At 35.9% G+C, this 23,812-nt stretch overlaps 1 long non-coding RNA gene across 11 annotated transcripts in view; it reads right to left on the bottom strand.

Annotated features, from left to right (window-relative positions):
- The window catches only part of LOC109499251, a 77,087-nt gene that overhangs the window by 25,722 nt on the left and 27,553 nt on the right, over window positions 1-23,812 (bottom strand). For 8 of the 11 annotated variants that reach the window (XR_006597195.1, XR_006597191.1, XR_006597187.1 and 5 more), the window contains one exon: window positions 22,137-22,569. This is a non-coding gene — a long non-coding RNA (uncharacterized LOC109499251). Of the gene's footprint in view, window positions 1-8,797; window positions 9,794-22,136; window positions 22,570-23,812 lie in introns of those variants that run through there. The other 3 variants (XR_006597193.1, XR_006597192.1, XR_002741939.2) reach the window with 3 other exon arrangements.

Here is a 23,812-nt window from a genome sequence, read left to right as displayed (position 1 = left end):
GTGATGAACATATTCTAAATAAATGAATTATATTTGAAGAAAGCTATTAAAAAAGAAGTCTGTTTGAAAACTAAACTGTTATATAGTGCTTGTGGTCAAGATAACAGGTCTCCTTTGGGGAAGAAAGGAGGAGGGAATGGTTGGAAACCACTCAAGGGGAACTGCTGGTATTTTAACTATGTTCTACTTCTTGACCAAGTGTGGTTACATGAGTGCCCGCTTTGCTGTCATTCATTGAGCTCCACATTTAGGAATTATGCAATTTTCTGGATCTATGTTATATTTCAAAATAAAAGTCTAAATAATTTTTAAACAATAGCAAGTGTATTATACCCATGATAGAAAGAAGTAACAATAGTTTGGAAATATTGCAATAGTGACAGTGTTGTCATCATGATAGAAAGAAGTATAGAAGTACATGAAATACTTAAGTTAAAATCCACCAAAAATTGGTGGTGGACTGGAAAGCAAAAGAGAAGATGATGTTAAGGATTACGTTTAACTTTCTTGCTTTCAGGCAGATTTCCTTTTCAACAGCAAGCAGACTGGATTCAGGTGGGTTTCCACCTCCTGGGTCTGAGATGTCTTTAAGATATCCAATTGAAGACATTTGTAAATAAGAGTTTTACAAACATGTTGGAGCTCAGATGAGGCATCCAATTTGGATGTCTGCTAGACTTTCTCCAATGCCTCTAAATATACCCCATATCCTCTCCTTCTTTCTGTATGTCCAAAGGAGTTTATTCTTTATTAGATGTATGATCTATATCTCTTGACCTCTGGGCAGGCTTATCCTGGTTGTTTTTTCAGTGGGAGATGCCAGGAGATCAGAGGATAGAAGGAGAGTAAAATTCATGCTGAGGGGTAGTAAAAGCTCCCAGCCTTTGCTAGCCCCAGAATGCTTTACCATTTCTTTTTGGTTTCTCATATTCCAATATATATTTCTATAAGTAGTCCTTTATTAAACTCTCCTTAATTGGTCCATTTGTACCACCTGTTTCCTGTCAGGATCTTGAGTGATTCAGTAATTGACACAAAAAGTGGCCCCAGGAAACACCCTTAAAATAGGTTCTTGGGATGGGTAGCTAGCATATTTGAGAGTTCACAGATAGCTTCTTTGCTTGGGGAAATGGGACACTGATAATCTCTGGCATGCTGTGACATCGTGATTAGTCAAATAATCACTGGTGGTGGCATACGATGAAGTACAGATGCAAGGAAGGCGTTAGGAGATCAAGTGGCTGTGGCACTTAGTCACTATGGCAACAATGGTTATTACAAAGATTGTAGCAAAAGAAAAGAAAAAAAAATTAAAGGTCTGATTCAGACCATGAATGAAAAATCAGAAAGCTTCTATGGAAACCTAAAAGAGTCCCTTATCTCCAGTAGCCATAGGGCAGATATGAATGAGAATCATTTCCAAGGACTGAATGTAATTGGAAGGTCGTCAAAGTCAACTAAATGGAAAAATCAGCCACGTATCTTATGCTAAGATAAGGGCACTCGTGGAAAAAGAATAGGACCCTGCGATATTCTGGCAGACCAGGGAAAAGATAAACATTTTGAATTTCTGAATTCCAGGTATACTCAACTGGGATTTGAAAGGCAGTGAATTGGGCTTAGTTACCCACAGAGTGGTTCTCACATCCAAAAGGCTAATTAACTCAAGTTTGGGCTCCATGATGGTTTACAATCAATGAGGAAGAAATGCTAGAAGTCTTCTGACATAGTGTAGTGGCACTCGACCCTGGCTGTACACTGAAGTCACAGAGGAAGGCTTAAAACAATAAAAATTAATGTCTAGGTTCCAACCCACATACAGCGTGATTTTACCATTTTGTTGTAGACACTGGGCATTGGGTTTCTGAAGCTGCTGCCTTAGTTGGAAACTACTAGTGATGAAGGTGAAATCTTAAGGTTTAGGGCTATGGGAATATTACAGTAGATTTAATATGTGTATCCACCTCAGCTCCCCTCTAGCAATCACCCTGGAAGTGTATGGAGAACACTTCCCCTCCCAAAGCATCTTCAAACATCTCTACACTGACTGTCTTTATAATCCAAATATGACTGATAGTGGGAGATGCTGCAATGGAAATAGAGCCTTATTTCAGTGGGAATAATGGGATGTCAGGGCGTTAGAGGCCAGATCAAGGGGCTTAAGCATCAGAAGCAACATGCTCAAAATCACATTAATAAGGCAGATATTGAATAGGTAATAGTGTTCTGACCTGCATTAACCTATGTCAGTGGCTTTCTGATCACTAGGACAGCCTACTGAGGTGTGGCTTAATATATAAAAGCAGAAATTTTCTGGGTCTAGTGTTAAAAATCTAACTCAAGTCATTATAATGAGGACTCATAGCCTCTTATCCAGTTCCAAGATCTAAATAAATACAAATGCCTGGAGGCCCCTCCTTTGAAGGGGAGGTTGGTTCCCTTCGAGAAGTGGTGTGCAACATAGTCATTAATAAAGACTACATGTATTCCCCAAACCTTCTCTACATGACCTATAGCTATTTACCAGGATGGCTGTGCATGTGTGAAAGAGAAATACTCAGAACTTCTGTGGGATGATTAATTAAAGTCTCTGAGAGGCTGCTAATCACTAGAGACTCTCAGTAGAGCCTGGTGCCCTAATAATGGGCATGTACTGATGTCAGGTAATAGGTGAAATCTTAACTCCCTTCATCTCAGAATGAGTCTAACAGGACCACTGACTTATTCTATGGGTTATTTGGGGAGGGAGGGGGTGGAACACCACCACTTTGCTGGAACAAAGTAAGTAGAAGCTTCTAAAACTGTATCCACTACCAAGAGAGGATCAAAGGCAGTGTTCCATCCCTGAGGGTAATGCAGAACAGTATCACCATCAAACATGAGAAAGATGAGTGTGGTGGGAGGTATCAGAGATTCTAAACACATGGTCAATTAACTCACATATTTTGGCTGTTGGAAAGCCAAATTCGGAGACTGACTATGGATTGTTACAAACAAAATCAGTCATTAATGCCTGTGGTGGCTCTGTTTCCAGATGCAATATATTTCCTGAAGAAAATTAATAGTACCCTTGTCACTTGAATTGGTTCTCAAAGTGTAGTTCTTGGACCAGCAGCATCAGCATCACCTAAAAACTTATTAGAAATGCAAATTCCTGGGTCTTACCCAAGAAAGAACTCTAGAAGTGGGGCCCAAAACTCTGTGTTTTAACAAGACTTTAATTCTTTTGCACTTTCCTGTTAGAGAAACACTGACTTCAATAATGTTATTTCTTCCAATTCCCAAACAATTTGCCTCTGCAGTGCAAGGGTAAACACTTCTCTCCCCGCTTTAGTCAAACCGCATGCTCTCTTTTATGGTAGAAAATGGAGGGCATCTAACTCTCTTTGTGTCTCAAAAAACATCAAACTGGTCTTTACATTGATGACCTGATGCTAATGGTGTCTGTAAGTAAGAGGTACACGCACTGGATGGCTTCCTCTAACATACAGGGACCAAAGGTTGAGAGATAAACCTTGTGAAAAAGCTCAAGAGACTGAGACTGCCATAGTGACAGGTTTACAAAGTTTCAGTAGCCTAGGATAGGACAGGGTGTTTCTTCCAAAGTAAGAGATAGAACACAGAAACTTTTAAGAAGCATGAAACTTAGCGAGCTTTTTAAAATTGTGGAACCAGAATATACTACAGTTTTGCATGATGATCTAATTCACCGGCTCATTTGTAAGACATCACAAGACATTAGGTTGGGGCCTGAATTAAAACAAGCTCCCCAGTAAGTCTATGTTGCAGTGCAAACCACACTACCATTTGGGCGTTATGATCAGCAAATGCAAATGTTTGAGATAAAGAAGCCATATGGAGCTTCCAGAAAATTCTAAAAAGGAGCATAGTTAAGCACAATTCGATGGCTTTGGTGGAAAATCATTTACACTTTTCTCCCCCAAAATTCATATCCATTTGAAAACTAGCTTTGCTTTTGCATTTGGGCCCACTTATCTGGCCCACGGGTCTCTGAGAAATGAACTTCTCATCATCAAATCTTTCTTATCTCATTCAATTAAAATTAGATGTTAAATAGTAACAGGGACTGAATTTACCCTCACCTCTGAAACAGCTGAAAAACTGGAAAAAACATATGAAAACAACAGTTTGCAAAATATTCAGCATTAGCAATGAAAAGAAACAAATGAGAAAAAAAACTGGAGAAAAGAAACAAATGAGAGAAGCTCTGTGATTGTCCCATCTTACTGACAGGAGAGTTCCCAGGCTGAATCTTAGGTACCAGAGAGCTCCCTGAATTGATGAGATATTACTGGGAGTTTGGGAAGGAGAAGGCAGCTAGAATTTACAAGGCAGAGGACCAGAGAAGTGAGAGCCGAGGGATTTTCAAAAGTCTGAAGACTTCAGCTGAATACTGACTAGTGTACCCATGTGAGAAAACTATATGAGACTCAAAAAGTATTCATTAGAAATAATTATGTAGAATAATACTAGGTGGCGATCATGGAGAGCTTGAAATAGTTTCCACCAGTCAGCTTAGAAGACGTCATAATTTCAGGGACATCGGGTAGAGAACATAAACTACTTTGCCAAAATGAGTCCTGCTGCTGCTAGCAAAGTTTACAAAACAGACCAAAAAGCATCATATTGTTTATGAATAACATTACTGCATCACAGAAAAAAGTTCAATCATATTTACAGAAATAAAGTTCACGAGGCTACAAAATATGTATTCATCACCAAACAAGATAAAATTTATAATGTCTGGCATCAAATTTAAAAATAACTAAGCATTAGAAGAAATAGGAAACTATTACCCATAATGAGAGAATAAAAGGATTAATTAAAACATTGAAAAATAGTACAGATGGTACAAATAACAGACAGTTACTTTAAGGTTGTCACTATAACTATATTTCACATGTTCAGGAAGGTAGGGGAATGATTGAACATAAACAGACTGAAATTGATATTCCAGACATCAAAACTACAACATCTGAGATAACAAATAATTGAAGGTTTAACAGTAGATTAGGAATTGCAGGGGGAAAATGAGTGCATTTGAAGAGGAGCAACAAAAACTATCCAAAATAAAACACAAAGAGGAAAAAAGACCGAAGGAAATTAACATAACACCATTGTGCTGTGGTTCAAATTCAAAAAGGCATTATGTAATTAACTGGGGTCTTTAGAGAAGAGGAGGGAGAATGGCATAAATTTTTTGAAAAAATTAGTGAAATTTTCCTAATTGATAAAACTATGAATCTATAGTTATAAGACCAATAAACCTCAAGAACAAGAAGCATGAAGAAACATAAACCATGGGATTTCACAATCAATTTTTATAAACCAGTGAAAAGAAAATTCTTAGAAGCAACTGGCAAAACAAGATACATTATATAAACAGGAAAAAATTTATGGTGAATTTTTCATCTGACAACAAAAATTCATGCCAGAATATGGTAGAGAAACATGTTTAAAGTACTGAAAGAAAATAAACTACCAACCTATAATTCCATACCTACTGAAAACATTTTTCAAAAACAAAAAGGAAATAAAGGAGATTTCAGACATACAAAACTGAAAAAAATTCATAAGCAAGACCTACACTATAAAAAATACACTATGGAGAAAATTATACTAGGTGAAAATATGAATCAACATGAAAGAATGAAGGGGACTAGAAATGGTATCTATCTAGAAATATATATTTTTCTAATAATTTAAGTAATTTAAAACATGAATGAATGGTAAAAAATTAAAACTAATATATTTTGTGATTTATAGGTTAAGGAGGACTGAAATATATACAATAAAGCAGAAAGACCAAGAGGAGAGACACGGACATATACTATTGTAAGGTGCTTCTATGTGAAGAAGTATAATATATGACCTGAATCTTTACAATGCGAAGTTAAAATATATAGTATAAACAAAAAGAATAGAGTCTTAGCTAATGAGTCAACAAAAAATAGAATGAAATCACTAAATGTACTCAATCCAAAAATGACAGGAAAAAAAAGAAAAAGGGAACAAAGACCAGATGGTACAAATGGAAAACAAATGGCAATATGGTAAATTCAAAGCCAACCATACAAGTAATCATGTTAAATGTAAATGGTCTCAACACCTAATTGAAAAACAGAGATCACTAAGTTGGAGAAGAAAGCAATAGCTGACTGTATGTTACAAGAAACACACTTTAAATATAAAGAAATAATGAACTTAAAAGTAAAAGTTATAGTAAAAAGTATATTACATTAATAATAAAAAGGTTGATGTGGCTGTTTTAGTATTAGATATAGTAAATACCAGAACAAAGAATATAGCCAGGGATATAGAAAGTCATTCCATATAATAAAGAGGTCAATTCATCAAGAGGACATAATATTTCTAAATATGTATAGACCTAATAATTGTAACAACTTGAAAGCACACAAATCAAAAATCGATTGAACTTCAAGGAGAAACAGGCAAATCCACAGTAAGAGTTGGAGTTTAATACTCCTCTCCAATAACGAATACAATGAGTAGACAGAAAATCAGTAAAAATATAGAAGACGATAACATTCCCAACCAATTTAACCTAAATGACATTTATTTATAGATCACTCAACCTAACAATGGCAGAATACATGTGCACACAGAAGATTTACCAAAAAAGTCCATAATCTAGGCAATCAAAGAGTCTTAATAAAATTGGAAGGATTCAAATCAAACGTTTTCTATTTTTAAGTTTTTTAAACTTTATTTTGAGAGAGAGACAGAGAGAAAGTGCACAGGCAAAACATGAACACGAGCGTGGGGAGGGGCAGAGAGAGAGGAGAGAGAATTCCAAGCAGGCTCGGGAGTGCTGGAGGTCCTCACGGAACTCAGGAACCGTGAGATCACGACCTGAGCTGAAATCAAGAGTGGAAGCTTCACCGACTGAGCCATCCAGGTGCCCCTCAAATAAATGTTTTCTAATCACAATGGAGTTAGGTTTGTAATAAACACAAAGACATCTGGAAACTAAATTTTGAAACCAAATACACTTTTAAATCACATATGAATCAAGAAAGATATCAAAAGGAAATTAGAAAATAAAAACAGATTGAAATATATTGAAAAACAGATTGAAATAAAACATATTAAAATAAATGAAATCCAACATAACATGTTGTGCGACATAACTAAAATAGTACTTAGAAATGTGTAGCACTAAATACCTATATTGGAAAAGTAGAAAGTTCTCAAATCAATGATTCTACCTTTCTACCTTAATAAAATAAAAATGGCAGAGCAAGTTAAACTCAAGCCAAGTAACTGAAAAGAAATAATTACAAAATTATAATTATGCTAGAAATCAGTGAAAGAGAAATATACAAAATCTATGAAACCAAAAGCTAAATCTTTGAAAAATTCAATCAAATTAATAAATTTCTAGCCAGACTGATCAAGGGCAAAAGAAAGTATCTACTGTGAGCTCAAAAATCAGTTCTGCCCTGTAGATTCTGGTTCACCTTCCAGATATCATAGCATTTTTCAAAAGACCAAGTACAGAGGTGCCTGGATAGCTCTGTTGGTTAAGCATCTGACTCTTGATCTCAGCTCAGGTCATGAACTCTAGGTTCCTGAGTTTGAGTTCTTCCAGTTGGCTTGAACAACTACGGAAGTGCCAGCTATAGAAAGGGCTATAGGACAGATGTCAAAATTCAGGGTCAAGGACTCTAGGGATATATTTCCCCAAATAGTCTACTTAAAGAGTTTTTGCTTTCCATCTCTGAAACCTTGGCCCTTAAGGAAAAAATAGTTCCACTGGGGAATGCAGCCACAGTTTATTTGTACTGGAAGGTAAGTCTCCATTCTGACCATTTTAGAATCTTCATGCTGCTAAGACAACAGGCACATTATTCACTGCATTGCACCAATGGATACTGGATTACATCTCCATAAATGGGAGAAGAACTCTACCTGCAACTCACAGACTTCACAAAGCCAATATCCCTTACCCAATTGTCCTGGCTGATGGGAAGCCCCAACAGCATAATAAAGATAGAATCAGCAAGGATTAAGATAATGATAGAATAAATATTTGTGTCACTCATTATGTAAAGAACACCACCCAGCTACGGGTAAAACTAAGAAAAATGTGAAGGGTGTGATAGAAGAAGGAAACATAGGCTTTAGGACATGGTACTGAAGCAGGGGCAGAAGAGCTTATGTTTTACATTAACTTTTTAATTTTACTTTTAATCTCTGCTTCATTCCACAGTGACTTCTATGAAGAACATTGACAACAAACAGTTTTAATTTTGGCTATGAGTATAGCTGATTTATCAGTCAATGACAATAAAGTTGTGGATAGCTTTGTATGTCCTTTAGTTAGGGACATGCGATTAAAAAAAAAAACCTGGACAAGATTTTAAATATGTACAAATGGATATTGAAAGAGAAAAGAGGGAGGCTGTACTGAATAGACTTCGTTTATCCCTTCAGGTTCATGATCTGCTCTTCTTCCCCCTGATCTATGTCCTAGTCTGCATTTTTAATTAAAAAAAAAATGTTTAATGTTTATTTTTGAGAGAGAGAGAAATGGAGAGTGAGCAGGGAAAGCGCAGAGAGAGGGAGACACAGAATCTCAAGCATGTTCCAGACTCTGAGCTGTTAGCACGGAGCCCAACGCCAGGCTCGAACTGGAACTCATGAACCACGAGGTCACAACCTGAGCCAAAATCAGACACTTAACCAACTGAGCCACCCAGGCACTCCTATGTCCTAGACTGTATTAATATATTCAGAAAGCACTGGGGTGTTTATTCCTCCAGATCTCTCTCTTAAAGACCATAGAAAGACATATTTGAGGAGGATGAAGAATATAAGGTATGAAAAATATTCAGAAATAGGCCGATACAGTAGAAACGTTTTTCTTTCTGTTGAAAATACATTCATTTTTATATAAACAAATTATGTCATTCAGTGTCCCAAGGAAACCTGATGGCCCATTTGAAAGGTTTTACATGAAATTTAATGAAAGGAATGTTCACAGAGATGTGGGCAAACATAACAAAACCCATAAGAGATGAGGAAGTGTCTAGATATTAGTGACAATGGGAATTCATTACTATCTCTAGGGCCAAAGGGGAAGAATATATTATATAATCAGCACTCAGTAAGCGCTGATTCCTTGACGTCCCAAGCCACCAGGCATTGTGGCTGTAGGATACAGACACTGCCAGAGCCCAGGGCACAGGGGAGATGAGGTACTAGAGGAGGAGGGGAATGGAAACTAAATATTTTAACCTCTCTCTATCACCTTTCCATTTCATGTTACGCCCTCTTGGCCAAATACATCTAGAATTCAAGGGGCTAAAGTGATGAAGTCTATGGAAGTCAAAACTCCTGGGGCAGAGAGCAATTCAGAGACCAGCAGAGAAGAGAAATCTGGTGAGCATGTAGTTAGGATGGGGGAATAGAGTGGGGTGAGGGGGAGAGCAAACAGATAAAAACCACCACACCAAGGAAATTATTTTCAACTGATTTTTTTAATGAACAAAATTGAAAACAAAACACTGAGTGGAATTACATTAAGAAAATTAACATGTTTCAAAAAATGCTTTGAGTCAAAAATCACAGTAAAAGCAAAATACAAAAAATGCTCTTGGATTCAACACATTTATAACAGTTACAAGAAGCTGGATTGACTAGTATAGCTTTGATTCTCGTTTCCTCTTGATCCTGTAGTACATGTTATCTTTTAAGGCTCAGAATAATGAGTACTCCTGTGGATTCCCTTGTATCTCTGCTGTAATGCCTTTGAAAGAGGTAATTACTATAAATAGCCTCATTTCTGCTAAAAATTATATGAATTTTTTATATAAGAACAATAAATCAACTCAAACAACTGCCTCACTATTATTCATCATAACAAACTTGCGATATAGCCAATTTGGGGGAAAAAATGCAATTTTCCTAAAGTGCCTCTTTGAATTATTCAACGTTTCTATTGCAGCTAATTAACTTACAGCATATTACTAAAATGAACCAATGAAAATAAACAAACTACTGAGCAAAAATAAAAGTACAGATGCTAGTAATATCCTATCTTCTTTGATACTATGCTTTATACATCTGCCCCAAACTAGTAGAAATTAATGTAGTAAACTGATACTATTTTAATGGATTCTATATATAGCCAATTATATATTAGCAATGATGGCTGGATATGTAATTTATAACATACTGTAGATGGACAACATGTAATTTCTTTGGAGAAAGTGTGCTTGCCACTAACAAAAATTAAGGTGAAGAAGTGAGTCTTTATTAAATCCACGATCATTTCAAATAGTTCCTTCTTTCACTCAGTTTTTACTTACAAGGGGCAGCCTACTTTAAATATTACATCTCTTATATCTAACATTAGATCGCTTCTTCCTAAGAGTATCACAAAAGAAATTATAAGAAGTGATAAAAAAAATCCACATCACAATGGAAGGCAAATCTATTCTTAAAATCACATCCACTAAATTGCTAAATTGCCATTTCTCAGCCTAGAGTCACATGCCCCTTCCTTGAAACTTTTTTCTTCATTTAAGGAGATATTCAGCTCAGATCCATCTGATTTTATGAAAGCAGAGACACTGAAAGCTGAGAATTCTAATCTCAGCTCTGTCATTACTATATAACATGACCTTGGGCAATCTCTCAAGCCTCATCTCCTTTATCTAAAAGATGATGTTCTCAATTCAGTGATAACTCATTTCACAGTCTTGTTCAAAGGAATAGCTAGCAATGTCTGCCAGTTATATTGAAAACATTAAGTGCTAGATACATATTTAATCATGAGATGGAATGTTTGTGACATTAAAAAATCTACTGCAAGAGGTGCCTGGGTGGCTCAGTCAGTTAAGCGTCTGACTATTGATTTGGGCTCAGGTAATGATCTCAGTTGGTTAATTGGAACCTTGCATTGGGCTCTGCGATGACAGTGTGGAGTCTGCTTGGCATTCTGTCTCTCTCCCTCTCTCTCTGCCTCTCCCCTACTCTCTCTCTCTCTCAAAATAAATAAATAAACTTTTTTTTTAAGTCTGCAAAAAAAAGCAAAATAAATCATGTACTACTGGGAAGCATAATCAGAGCAATTGGAAATTCTTCTTATAGGTTAGTTAGATATTTATGAATAAGGTTTACTTTTTAAACTTTTTTAGCTTATTTATTTTTGAGTGAAAAAGAGAGAGCGAGCCAGCAGAGGAGGGGTAAAGAGAGGGGGAGAGAGAGAGAATCCCAAACAGGCTCCACACTGTCAGTACAGAGCCCGAAGCAGGGCTCGAACTCATGAACCATGGAGATCATGACTAAGTCAAAATCAAGAGTTGGATGTTTAGCCAACTGAACCACCCAGGTGTCCCTATGAATAAGAACTAAAAACAAAAAACAAAAACAAAAAAACAATAAAACAACTTTCTCATGGTACCTGTCTTAGTCCATTTGGGCTGCTATAACAAAATACTATAGACTGGGTGGCTTAAACAACAAATATTTATTTCTCACTGTTCTGGAGGCTGAGAAATCCAAGATCAAGATGCTAGAAGATTTGGTGCCTGGTGAGAGTCCAGTTCCTGATTCATAAATGACTACCTCACAGTGTCTTCACAAGGCCTAAGGAGAACAAGGGAGCTATCCGAGGTCTCTTTCATAAGGATACTAATTCTATTCATCAGGGTTCCACCTTAAATGACTTAGTCACCTCCCAAAGGCCCCACCTCTAAATACCATCACATGGGACATCAGGTTTTATCTTTTGAGGTTTTGAGGAAACATTCAGTCCATAGCAGCACCTGTTGCAAAAACAAACCAACTAAGCCACGTTTACAGCATCATTTTTTAGGACAATGAACTCCATGCTCCAAAAAGATTTATGTTGAGGCAGAAATTTTACTAACATTGTGAAAAAACTGAAGAACACCTGTTTGTGCTACTCCAAGTAAATGTATTGTGACAAGGAAAACATTTAGATTCTTTATGGATCTAAGAAAGAATCAGATGTGATATGGAGGACTATTTCTTGCACTTTATTGTCTTTTCATACAGAGGAAGGTGAGTGGAGCAGAGTGCAGATGAATTATACTCTATAAAAAGATGACAGCAATATTTCCTTAAAAAAAACCATCTTGGAAAATCAATCCAGTGAAAGCTAGTTTTTTGAAAAGATCAATAAAATTGATAAGCCTCTAGGCAGGTTAAATATAAAAAAGAGGCTACAAATAATTAACATAAGAAGTGAAAGAGAAGGTATCATTGCATATCCTATGGACATTATAAGGATAATAAAATATTATGAACAACTCTCTGCCCACCAATTTGATAACCTAGAAGAAACATTATCTTTTCTTCTTGAAATGTACTATTTGCCAAAACTCACAGAATAAAGACAATCTGAATAGGCCTGCATCTATTAAAGAAATTGAATCTATATTAATAACCTTCCAAAACAGAAAGCAATAGACCTAGATAGGCTTACTGATGAATTCCACCAAACATGTAAGAAAGAAATTATACAAATTTTCTAAAACCTCTTGCACAGGACAGAAATGGAGGGAATACTTCCTAATTCATGTCATGAGGCCAGCATTATGCTATGCCAGGACCATTAAAAGATTTGTAAGAAAAGAAAAATACAAACAAATATCTCTCATGATAAGACATGCAAAAATCAACAAATAATATTAGCAAATTGAAGCCAACAATATAAAAAAAAAAGGTTATACACAAGTAACAAGTGGGATTTCTCATCCCAGAATGAGAAAATAAGCCACAGTCTGAGAGAAAATATTTGCAAGTGGTTCAATATTTGAAAACCATTAATATAATCCACCACATCAAGAGGCTAAAAAAGAAAAATCACTTGAACATATCAGTAGATGCCGGAAAAGTATTTGACAAAATCCAACACTTATTCATAATGGGAAACCTCTTCAACTTGATAAAGATTATCTGCAAAAACCCCCACGTCTAACATCATACTTAGTGGTAAGAAACTTGAAGCTTTCCCATTAAGATCTAGTATAAGAAAGGGCTGTCCCCTCTGTCACTCCTTTTCAACATTGTACTAGAAGGTCTAGCTAATGTAGTAAGACAAGAAAATAAAATAAAAGGCATACAGATTGGGAAGGAAGAAATAAATGGTTTTGTTTGCAAATGACATGATCCTCTATGCAGAGAACACTAAAAAAAAATGACCAAAAAATCCTCTTTGAACTAATGGGCAAATTAACAAGCTTGTAGGATATAAGGTTAAAATGCAGAAGTCAACTGCTTTCCAATATCATTAAAAGTGCAGTATCATTTACAGTAACATCCTCCAAAATAAAATAGGTAATTATAAATCTAACAAAATATGTGCAAGATATAGAAAAGGAAAACTACAAACCTCTGATGAATAAATTCAAATCATAGAATGTTTACCTCTTAGAAAAATTAACTTAAAATGTATCACAGATTTAAATAGAAAGTTCAAAACTATAAAATTCCTAGAAGATAGCATAGGAGAAACACCGATGACCTTGAATATGGCAATGATCTGTTAGATGCAATACTGAAGGCATGATCCTTAAAGAAATAATTGACATAAAAGACTTCATTAATTAAAAATTTCTGTTTTGAGAAATACATTGTCAAGAGAATGAGAAAATAAGCCACAGTCTGAGAGAAAATATTTGCAAAGATGTACCTGAATGAAGACTTTCATACAAAATATACCGAGAATTCTTACTACTCAACAATAAAAAAGCAAACAAATTAAAAATAAGCCAAAGACCTTAACAGATGCTTCATCAAGTAAGATATGCAAATGGCAGATAAACCTATGAAAAGATGCTCCACATTATGTGTCATCAGGGAAATGCAAATTAAGAGAGCAATAAGAAACCAGTACAAACCTATTGAAATAGCCAAAATCCAGAACATTGACAACACCAAGTGCTGACAAGGATGTGGAACATCAGTAATGCTCATACATTCCCAGTAGGAATGCAAAATGATACAGCCACTTTGGAAAACTGCTTGGCAGTTTCTTAGAAAGCTAAACATATTTTTACTTTTTGGTCCCACAATGATCACATTCATTGGTATTTATCCAAAGTAGTTGAAAACTTATGACCACCCAAAAAGTACACATGGATGTCAAGAGCAGCTTTATTCATAATCACCAAAATTTGGAAGTAACCAATATGTCCTTCAGGAGATGAATGGATAAACAAATTATGGTACATCCAGACAATGGAATGTTATTCATCACTAAAAAATGAGCAGACAATACATGAAAAAGAAGTGGAAGAAACTTAAATGCATAGTACTAAGTAAAAGAATCTGAAAAGGCTACATCCTGTATGATTCCAACTACATCACATTCTGGAAAAAGCAAAACCATGGAAACAGTAAAAGATGAGTAGTAATCAGTGGTTAAAGCAAACATTTCAGTAAGAGAAGATTCAGATTCTGGAAATACCGATTAATGCCTCATTTTTATTTGTGTGGTTTTTTTTAATTTAATTCCCATAAATAGTTGCTGGCTGAGGCTGAGAGAAGGTGCTTACTGTTCTAATGCTATGGGAAGACTAGGTGGGAAGACTAGTGGGTGAGGTCTGGAAAGAAAATCACATCAAGAGCAAAATATTCAATCAAAGTGGATAGAATAATTGTTTTTGGTTTTTATTCCCTATCTCAAGGAGATGACACTCATTTCATTAAGGGCCAATGCCTCACTAAGCAAATCATTTCATGTGAATAGATAGAGTGGGAGAACAGGAACACTAACCAAACTTCTTAGAATGTTGATGAAAAATTCCAGATGACTCTAACATCATCCTCTATAAGCCTTCTATGGACATACCCCACTCCAACTCGCAACAGATGAAATGTTAAGATCAAGGTACAAAGCAAGAGAAAGAATGATTGGGAATTACTAAAGATTAAAATGCAGGGGAGGGAAATTTGTAGAATCAAAGATCAAAGTGTAGGGGAAGAAAGGTTGGGGACTCCTAGTATGTGGAGTGACATTTTATGAGGTTATAATAAAAGAAGATGAAACTGAATAAACAGTATATCAGTTAATTACTGCTGGGTAGCATATCACATCAAAACTTAGTGGCTTAAAGTATTTATTTTTCAACTGTTTGTGTGTTGACTGGGAGTTTCTTCTCCTTCATATGTCGGGAGGGGTTACTCATGAATTTTGGAGCTCACCAGGGACCCTCAGTCTTCTTTCATGTGAGCTCCCTGTCATGCACTGTTTTAGCTTGAAAAACCTCTTATGGCCTTTTTTCCAGAAAGATAGTTTAGACAACCTTAAACATGGTGGCTGGGTTCTCCGAAAGAATGTTCTAATCAGAAAAGTTCTGCTGTGTGTGTATCGAGGCTCTGTTGCATCGCACATGCTAAAGCCCTGTTGACTCAGATGCAACGTGGGAGAGGGCTGCCTATGTAAGTATCTGAATACTGGGAAGGACAGTCCTGTGGATGCACCAGTGGAATAGCTTATCCATGTATTGAGGGCTCAGTAGTCTGCTGAATACCACAATGCTATCATCCAAGTGTTTCCATGCTCTAACAAGTTTCTTTTTTTTTTTTTAATTTATCATTTATATATATTGTTAAGACTTTTTAAAGAACAGTTTAGGATTCACAGCAAAATTGAGCAGAAGATAAAGAGATTCCCCATATACTTCCTACTACCATACATGTATTGCTTCCCCTATTATCTACATTCACCACCAGAGCGGTATGTTTGTTACATCATAATAACCTAAAATCAACAGTGTACTTTAAGGTTTACTTTTGGTGTTGTACCGTCTAAAGGTATGGACAAATGAATATTGACATGTATCCATTATTGTGGTATCATACAGAGTATTTTCACCACCCTAAAAATCTTTTGTGAAGGTTGCCTATTTAAGTATATTGTAATAGAAATGAACACTGAAAACAAGTGTTCTATCCTTTTTGATGAAATATTCTTCTGGATCCTGATCATATTCTCTTTCAGGACCTCACTTATTGAATCTACCCACCAAATAATCTTATTGGGACTGGATAAATAAGCACCTTCCTGCAGCCTCAGCCAGCAACTATCTATGGGAAATAAGTAATAAAAGCAAAATACAAACAAAAAATAAGCCATTAATTAATTTTTGCAAAATTGGAATGTTCCCTCCTTGAAATTTTTGCTTGAAAATCATTTTTATTTTTGGAAAATTTGAACTAAGACTGGGTACCGCTATCATTTCTGTGTGATCCATAGTTATATAATATAAATAAGAACCTAAGCATGATTTCCAAAATAAAGTCAAAGAAAGGGACAAGGAATTTCGTGGTTTGGATATCTCTACTTGACTAAAGATGAAAATGGTAAATAGAAAGTTCGTCATTTGGCAAGAAAGCAAAGAAACACATAATAAAATGTTTTTAATGAACAGATTTGCAAGGTTAATATAAAAGTTGCCATTATATCTGAGTCCACTGTTGCAATGGTCATGTATTTATTGTAATAGATTATTATCAAAGTTCTCACCAGACCTGGAGAATTTTTTTTTAATGCAGCTTATTCCTAGTTGTCAAATATTAAATGTGATTGTCAATTTATTTGGCAAGAAAGGGAAGGGAAGAAGTTGAGAAGAGAAACTGGCAGTCAAAAATGATTTATTTTTAAGAGTAATTCATGTTTGTCCTATAATTAATCCATCAACTAGCCACATCAACACAGTTAGTATCATCTGTTTACTTAAAGTGCATCTTTTGCTTTTATTCATTTGAAAAGAGAGACCTGAAGTCCAAAAGGCATCCCGATTAAATTGCTTTTTAAAGTAATTTTGAGAACACCAAAAGGAACCTTAAACTACATAAATATCAGTGTAACTTGCTAAAGAAAACTTCTGTAATCTAACTTAATTATATTGAAGATTGATAGGCATGGAGGATTTAGGAAAAGAAAAGATTTAAATGACCTTGATTTTATTTACTTTTTAAGTTTATTTATTTACTTATTGAGAGAAAGAAAGCACACACGCAGGAGAGGGGCAGAGACCTTTCTGCACTGTCGTTGCAAAGCCTGATCTCATGCGGGGCTCAATTCCATGAACTATGAGCTCATGACCTGAGCCAAAATCAGAAGTTGGATGCTTAACTCCAGGCACCCCACCTTGATTTTAATAAGATATTTTATTTTGTAATAGAATATTGTATGTCATGCAATACATAATAATTAGTGAGGACAATCTGGTTTGCATATCATATACCCATGAAGCTGATGCATAGCTGGTTGGTGATTAATGTTCACAAAATTTTCCCCTACATTGACTTCGAGATAGGAAAGATAACTCACAATATTTTACAGAGGCTGATATTGAAGTTTTGGTTGCATTTATATCTTTCATTCATAATCTGTAACATATCTTCAAACAATTCTAGAATTCTCTGTAACTGAATAACTCCATTTTAATAAGGATAATATGATTTAATGGAAAGAAACTGGCCGGAGAAACCTACAGAGATACAATAGAGAATCAATGGTAATACATCTAAATGAACTCAAGTCCATCTTTTTTTTTTATTATTACTTTACTTATTGTATGAAAGACATTCTATTTCTTTAGTGTGGGTTATGTGATAGTAATGAAGACACTTTTCACATACTTATGGTTGAGGTCTTCAAGAATATCTTAATTCCATGTGACAGAAATCTTTATTATTATTACCTTATGTTTGATATTATATTAATTTCATAGACATAACATAATGTTCTGGTGATTATGTTCAGGTGGCAGTAAGCTACTGATAATAAAGTGTAAAATACATTTATTTGATTGTGTAGAAATAAAAGAGCTTGCCCAACACAATGTAATTTGCAGAAAAAGAGAGAGAGAGACAGTGAACCAAAGATAAATATTCTAGTGAAAACTATAATAAAGGGATGCACAGAGAAGGAATAATTAATGAAGTGTCTCAAGAATAATAGCCAAGGAGGTATAAAAAGAACTGAAGTCAAGGGTTTCATGAGTCAAGGGCAGAGAAAGTTCCATGAAATGAGAGACCTGCATTCTTACCAGAGCATAAGAGACTAATGAGTAATCAGCAGTGAAGTTCCTGAAGGCAAAAAGGAGCCATTGGGAGAACAAAGTCAGTGCAGTCCATATAAGAAAGTTTTAGAGCTAGTTTTGAACTCTTAACTTCACTGTTATATGTTCTATGGAAAGAGAAAGTGAAGATTAAAATAGACTCTTGATATTAAAAGTATGAGATCATATAAACTCCTTAAAACTGAAATTTCAGAGAATATGTTTGCAGGCCACGATTCAATAAAATTAGGGAAAAATGTGTGTATGTGTCTATATTAAACACTTAAATGTACCAAATAATGAAATAATTTTAAATATTCTCCTAAAAATACAAAATACAAAACTTTTATTACCAAAAAAATTACAAGTGATGACAAGCCACGTCAAATCTAAGATACGATCACTACCAGGGTCAGAGGCATATGCACAACATTTCATGCATACCTTATTAAACAAGATGGCTTGGAAATAAATGAATTAAGCCTCAACTCAAGAAGTTAGAAAAAGAAAACAAACCTATTGAAAGAGGATAAAAGAAGAGGCAGAAATGTATAAATAGAAAAATTATATTAGAATTAATTTTAAAAAAATCCAAGGCAGAGCTTTTGAAAAATAGCAGCAACATACCCAAACCTTCTAAGTAGGCTGATCAAGTGAAAAGTGAAAACATTATTATGTAAAAATAAAAGTATACAATCCCAGAAACAGGTAGGATTTTAAAAATTATAATACTATGCATAATTCTGTGCTATACATGTAATTCCAATAAAATGAATAATTATTCTGGAAAAATGAAGATTACCAAAATTGACACAGGACAAAGTAGAAAATCTGAATCGACCCATCACCATGTAGTAAATTGATATCCTCATAAAAAGAGCTATTCTTTGAAAAGGCATGAAGCTCAGATGATTTTAGCAAGAAAGCCTTCCAAACCCTGAGAAGGAGCTGATATTTTTGTACCGTTTAAACTGTTCCCAAGCATGGAAGAGGTGGAAAGTGTCACAATTCACGTTATCAAATTATGTTGCTGTTCTCCACATCCACTCAGCCCCAAGCTGTTATGATTTGTAATTTGTTACTTTGAGGTTTTCTGAATGATTCTCTCTCCATTTTTACAAAAAAAAAAACAAAAAAAAAAAACAAAAAAAAAAAACAAAAACAAAAAACAAAAAAAAAAAAACAAAAAAAACCAACAAAAAAAGAACACTTCATTGAAGAGATTAGGGTATTTTCATGCTGGAGATCAGCTTTTACTTAGAGGGAAGAAAAGATATTCCCTCCAGCTGGTGAGAAAGGAGAGATTTACAAGTCCCTAAACATCAGGGGCCTGAGCTCTGGTCTGGTCTGGTCTAAGAAGCAGTAAAATCTGTGAAGAAAATGGCCACTTAGGGATCTAGAACTGAGTGATAGGTGGCTGGGGAGCAAGTGAGGAGCAGGGATGACTGAGGACAAGGGATTTCCTCCAAAGCCTCGGTACTTTTAGAGACCCTAGAAACTTTATACTCTCATAATATAAAAGAAACTCAAGAATAACTGACTTTGAATTTTCTGCCAAACTAGGGGCATGAGTGCTTGAAGCTGGAATTAAATTGATTTAAAGATAATAAAAACTGTGATTTTTCCCCCCATATTTGAGTTTGTGCGTCAAAACGTACCCACTACATATAGATTTAAAAAAAAATCTTAAATACATTTCTGGTCAATTAAATCCAGGAGAATAATAAAATACCAAGCAGGATTATTTCTACAAATATAAGATGGTTTATGTTGAAAAATCTATTTATACGATTGATCAAATGGCCAAATTTAAAAATTATAGTTATACTTCTAATTGCTGAAAAAGAATTTGAAAAAATTAGCATTAATCATTTAAAAAAATCAAATATGATTAAAAACAAAAGGGTCCAAGAAATGAAAATACTGGTAAACCTTGGATTGTGAGTAACTTGTTCTGCAAGTGTTCTGGAAGACAAGCAAACATTTCTAATAAATTTTAACTTGATTATCAAGCCATGTCTTACAATACAAGTAGTACATGATGCCAAACTTCACATGATCACAGCTGAGCCAATGTTTTCTCTCTCTCTTCCCTCACCTCCCCCTCACTGTGGGATTGTGGGTGATCATCTCCCATATTCCGATGCTTGGTCTCAGGCCACGGTGTTTGGCAGAAATCAGTGATTTTTTAGAACATTGGAAGGTGCCCACAATAGGCACTAGTGTATTTTTGTCACCTCAAAGCACCTATGGACAGTTCTTTGCTTTTCCTTACAAGAGGAAGCTTAGGAATGCTTTGCTTCATTCTAGGTCATTGGATAGGTTCCTTGTTGACATTGCATGAAAAGAAAAAGATACCATGGAGCCAATAGATAGCAGTGATTCCATTAGTGATAGTGAAAGTCATCCATCACAATAACCCTCCTCCCTCTTGTCTCCCTCACACCAGCCACAAAGGTTTTCAAATGTAAATGCAGGTTACTTTATTTTCTTTATATGTTGTATATTCTTTATTATCTTGTATTATATTAGCATATTGTAATCATTTTTATGTGAATCTTTTCGGGTTGTGGAATGAATCATCTGAGTTTCCATTATTTCTTGTGGGGAAATGCGCTTTGATACACAAGTGCTTTGGATTACAACCATGTTCTGGAATGAATTATGCCCGCAAACAAAGGTTTTAGTGTAAAAGGAAAGGTATTGCTGTTATACTACATTCTTTCATATAGTATCTTGTTTGGTTTTCCTAACAATCTTATCCCTATGTTTTAGACACAAACACTATCCTAGGAAGATTAAATAATTGACCCAAGCTTGTATCGATTGTTAAGTGATGACGTTAGAATGTAGGACACAGTCGTATGTTTCCTTACAAAACTACCACACCATAAAATTATCTGGTCAAAAAGATAGTAAATGAAAAAGCAAAGAATAAATCTAACATGTTTGACTCTGAATCCAATGCTTCCTTCACATGAAGTTGGAAGTGTCTGTCTCTCCTGCTAAATTATGCACTCATAGCCTACAACCTTGCCTTCTAGCTCAACTTTGTTTCCCCCGACACCAATACAGTGCTTATGCCTATTACAAACCCTGAGAAAATGTTTTGTGTAGGCGAATGACTATTTTGAGTTAAATCTATGGACAGGGGTAATATGAAAATGTTTAACAGCTTACATGGCATAAGCATCAGCAGCAAACAATCATTATGACCCTATCAGTATGTTCTGATAACTATCAGTCCTGGCAACAGTGGACAGCTTGTTCCCTAATATCTCCTGTCCATGTGAAAAATGCCATTGGAATCCCAGTAGTCATTCTGTTCAACCTAACCTTGCTGCACCTGACACAGTTGTTTGGACTAGTGGTGGGCACCAGACATAGCCCAATTCCTTCCACATAGTCGGCTTCCCCAGAAACAGCAGATTGCTCCAAGCTAGAGATTAGGATTCTCATGAGTTCTACAGAGTCTTTCCTGAGAATTTAGAATTTGTCACGAGAGGAAGTAGATACTGAATAAGGGAATTCATGCCTCTTCAGGTAGCTGGACATGTAAGTGCTTCTACTAATTCTCAAGGACATATTATCCAACTTGTTTTGTGGACATGCATACTATAAAGAGAAAGAAAAACTGGAAATTAGAATAAGGAAGTACAGGAGCACCTGGGTGGCTCAGTCCGTTAAGCGTCCGACTTCAGCTCAGGTCACGATCTCACGGTCCGTGAGTTCGAGCCCCGCGTCAGGCTCTGGGCTGATGGCTCAGAGCCTGGAGCCTGCTTCCGATTCTGTGTCTCCCTCTCTCTCTGCCCCTCCCCCATTCATGCTCTGTCTCTCTCTGTTTCAAAAATAAATAAAAACGTTAAAAAAATTAAAAAAAAAAAGAATAAGGAAGGACAGAAACAAAGGCCAGTCTTGATTTCTAATCCTAATTCTTGGTCTCTAATTCCGTTTCCTGCATGTAGTGGGCAGGGTTCAACCAGAGAAGCAGAACCAATAGAATATATAGGGATATATTAAGGAATTTATTACCGGGTACTTGCTTACCTAATTATGGCAGCTGGCTAAGAAGTCTCCGCAAGGCTGTCTCCACATCTCATGTCAGAGCCCAAAGTTCTCAGGGCAGATGGCCGGGAAGAGAAGATCACCAGCAGACTGGAACCCAATGAGGAAAAGTTAGAAATCCCCAAGGATTGACTGAGGCCTGTGTCCATTCTTATTGCCACTGACCTTAAAATGAATATCTTGCAGAAGCCAGAGCCCCTCCTCGAGGCACTGACCATGCACCCTAACACACCTCGTTCAGAAGTCAGAGGAATCCAGAAGATCCAGAGGTAAGGGAGAGCAGTTGTAGGACAAGCTCTTGTTTCTCACCAAGAAGATAAGTCAGCAAATCAGCAACAACGTATGTATGCTATAGGATGGCTGCTTCCTTCCTTCGTCTCTCCAGCTCTGGAGAGAATCTTCTTTGTCTCTTACCCTAATGAAACATCCTTAATGGGCATTCTGGGAAATATTAATTCAGCCTAGCCACAGTGACACATTACACAGCCACCTCATTGTGGTGCTAACTCAGATTAGTCTTTGTTGCTTGTAGCAACACCAAATTCCTAATTTATGCAAGAAAGAAATGGAAATAGTGGAAAATGAAAGATAGTACACTAGAAGATATATGGAGGCCCCAGAATCAGATCACAAATGATAATACAAAAAAATAAAATGGCTTATATTTTTATGGTGTTTTTAGTTTAACTTGCAACAAAAGATATTCAAGTAACTTTACAATTCTAAGATATACTAGAGGGCAGAATTTACCTAGCAGGCTTATATTATACTACCTAAATTGTTTCAAAAACAGGACAGATAGATATTTGTTGGAGGGGAGGGGTGGTTAAGGGTGTCCCTTAGTCTCAATACAAGAGTTGAATTCGATGACTTCTCAAGATTATTTCCAACTACATGATGTATTATAAACCAAAAATTCTTTAATTGCACTTTTTCCCATGGCTTCAATTAGCTTATTCATAATAAGAATCTCTTCAGCCTAAGAAAACATATCCATAGCTTGTTGGCTACAGCAAGTGTTTTCCATGAAATGCCACAGGAAAAAAATAACTTTCGAGAAGAATAACTGCTTCCAAAATCTGAGTTGGAACAGATATCCAGTACCTCTGCTGCTTATGAGAAGCATACACGATCTGACTCTAAAAATACCTTCTTGATTTAGGTAAAATGACTCAGGGTTAAACTTTAAAAATGAATACGAGCGGAGCCTATCATACATCTCCCAGTTGCGCTAGACAGCTCCTATACACTGGGCCAGATTTGAAAGGTGGTCCAGATTCCTTCATTTGATACATTTTGCATCCATTTTCTTTTCTTTTTTAAAGTTTGTTTAATTAAAAAAATTTTTTTTAACTTTTATTCAGTATTGAGAAACAGTGAGAGCATGAGCGGGGGGAGGGGCAGAGAAAGCAGGAGACACAGAATCCAAAGCAGGCTCTAGGCTCTGAGCTGTTAGCACAGAGCCAGATGTGGGGCTTGAACTCAAGAACCTCGAGATCATGACCTGAGTCAAAGTCAGCCGCTTAACTGACTGAGCCACCCAGGTGCCCAAATCTTTTCTTTTTTTTTTTTTTTTTGTAATGTTTATTTATTTATTTTTGACAAGGACAGAGAGAGAGCATAAGCAGGGAAGGGGCAGAGAGAGAATCTCAAGCAGG

Source organism: Felis catus, chromosome B1 (assembly GCF_018350175.1).
Source record: "Felis catus isolate Fca126 chromosome B1, F.catus_Fca126_mat1.0, whole genome shotgun sequence".
NCBI lineage: Eukaryota > Metazoa > Chordata > Mammalia > Carnivora > Felidae > Felis > Felis catus.
Note: the sequence above shows the minus strand (reverse complement) of the source record. Positions and strands in the feature narration are given on the sequence as shown.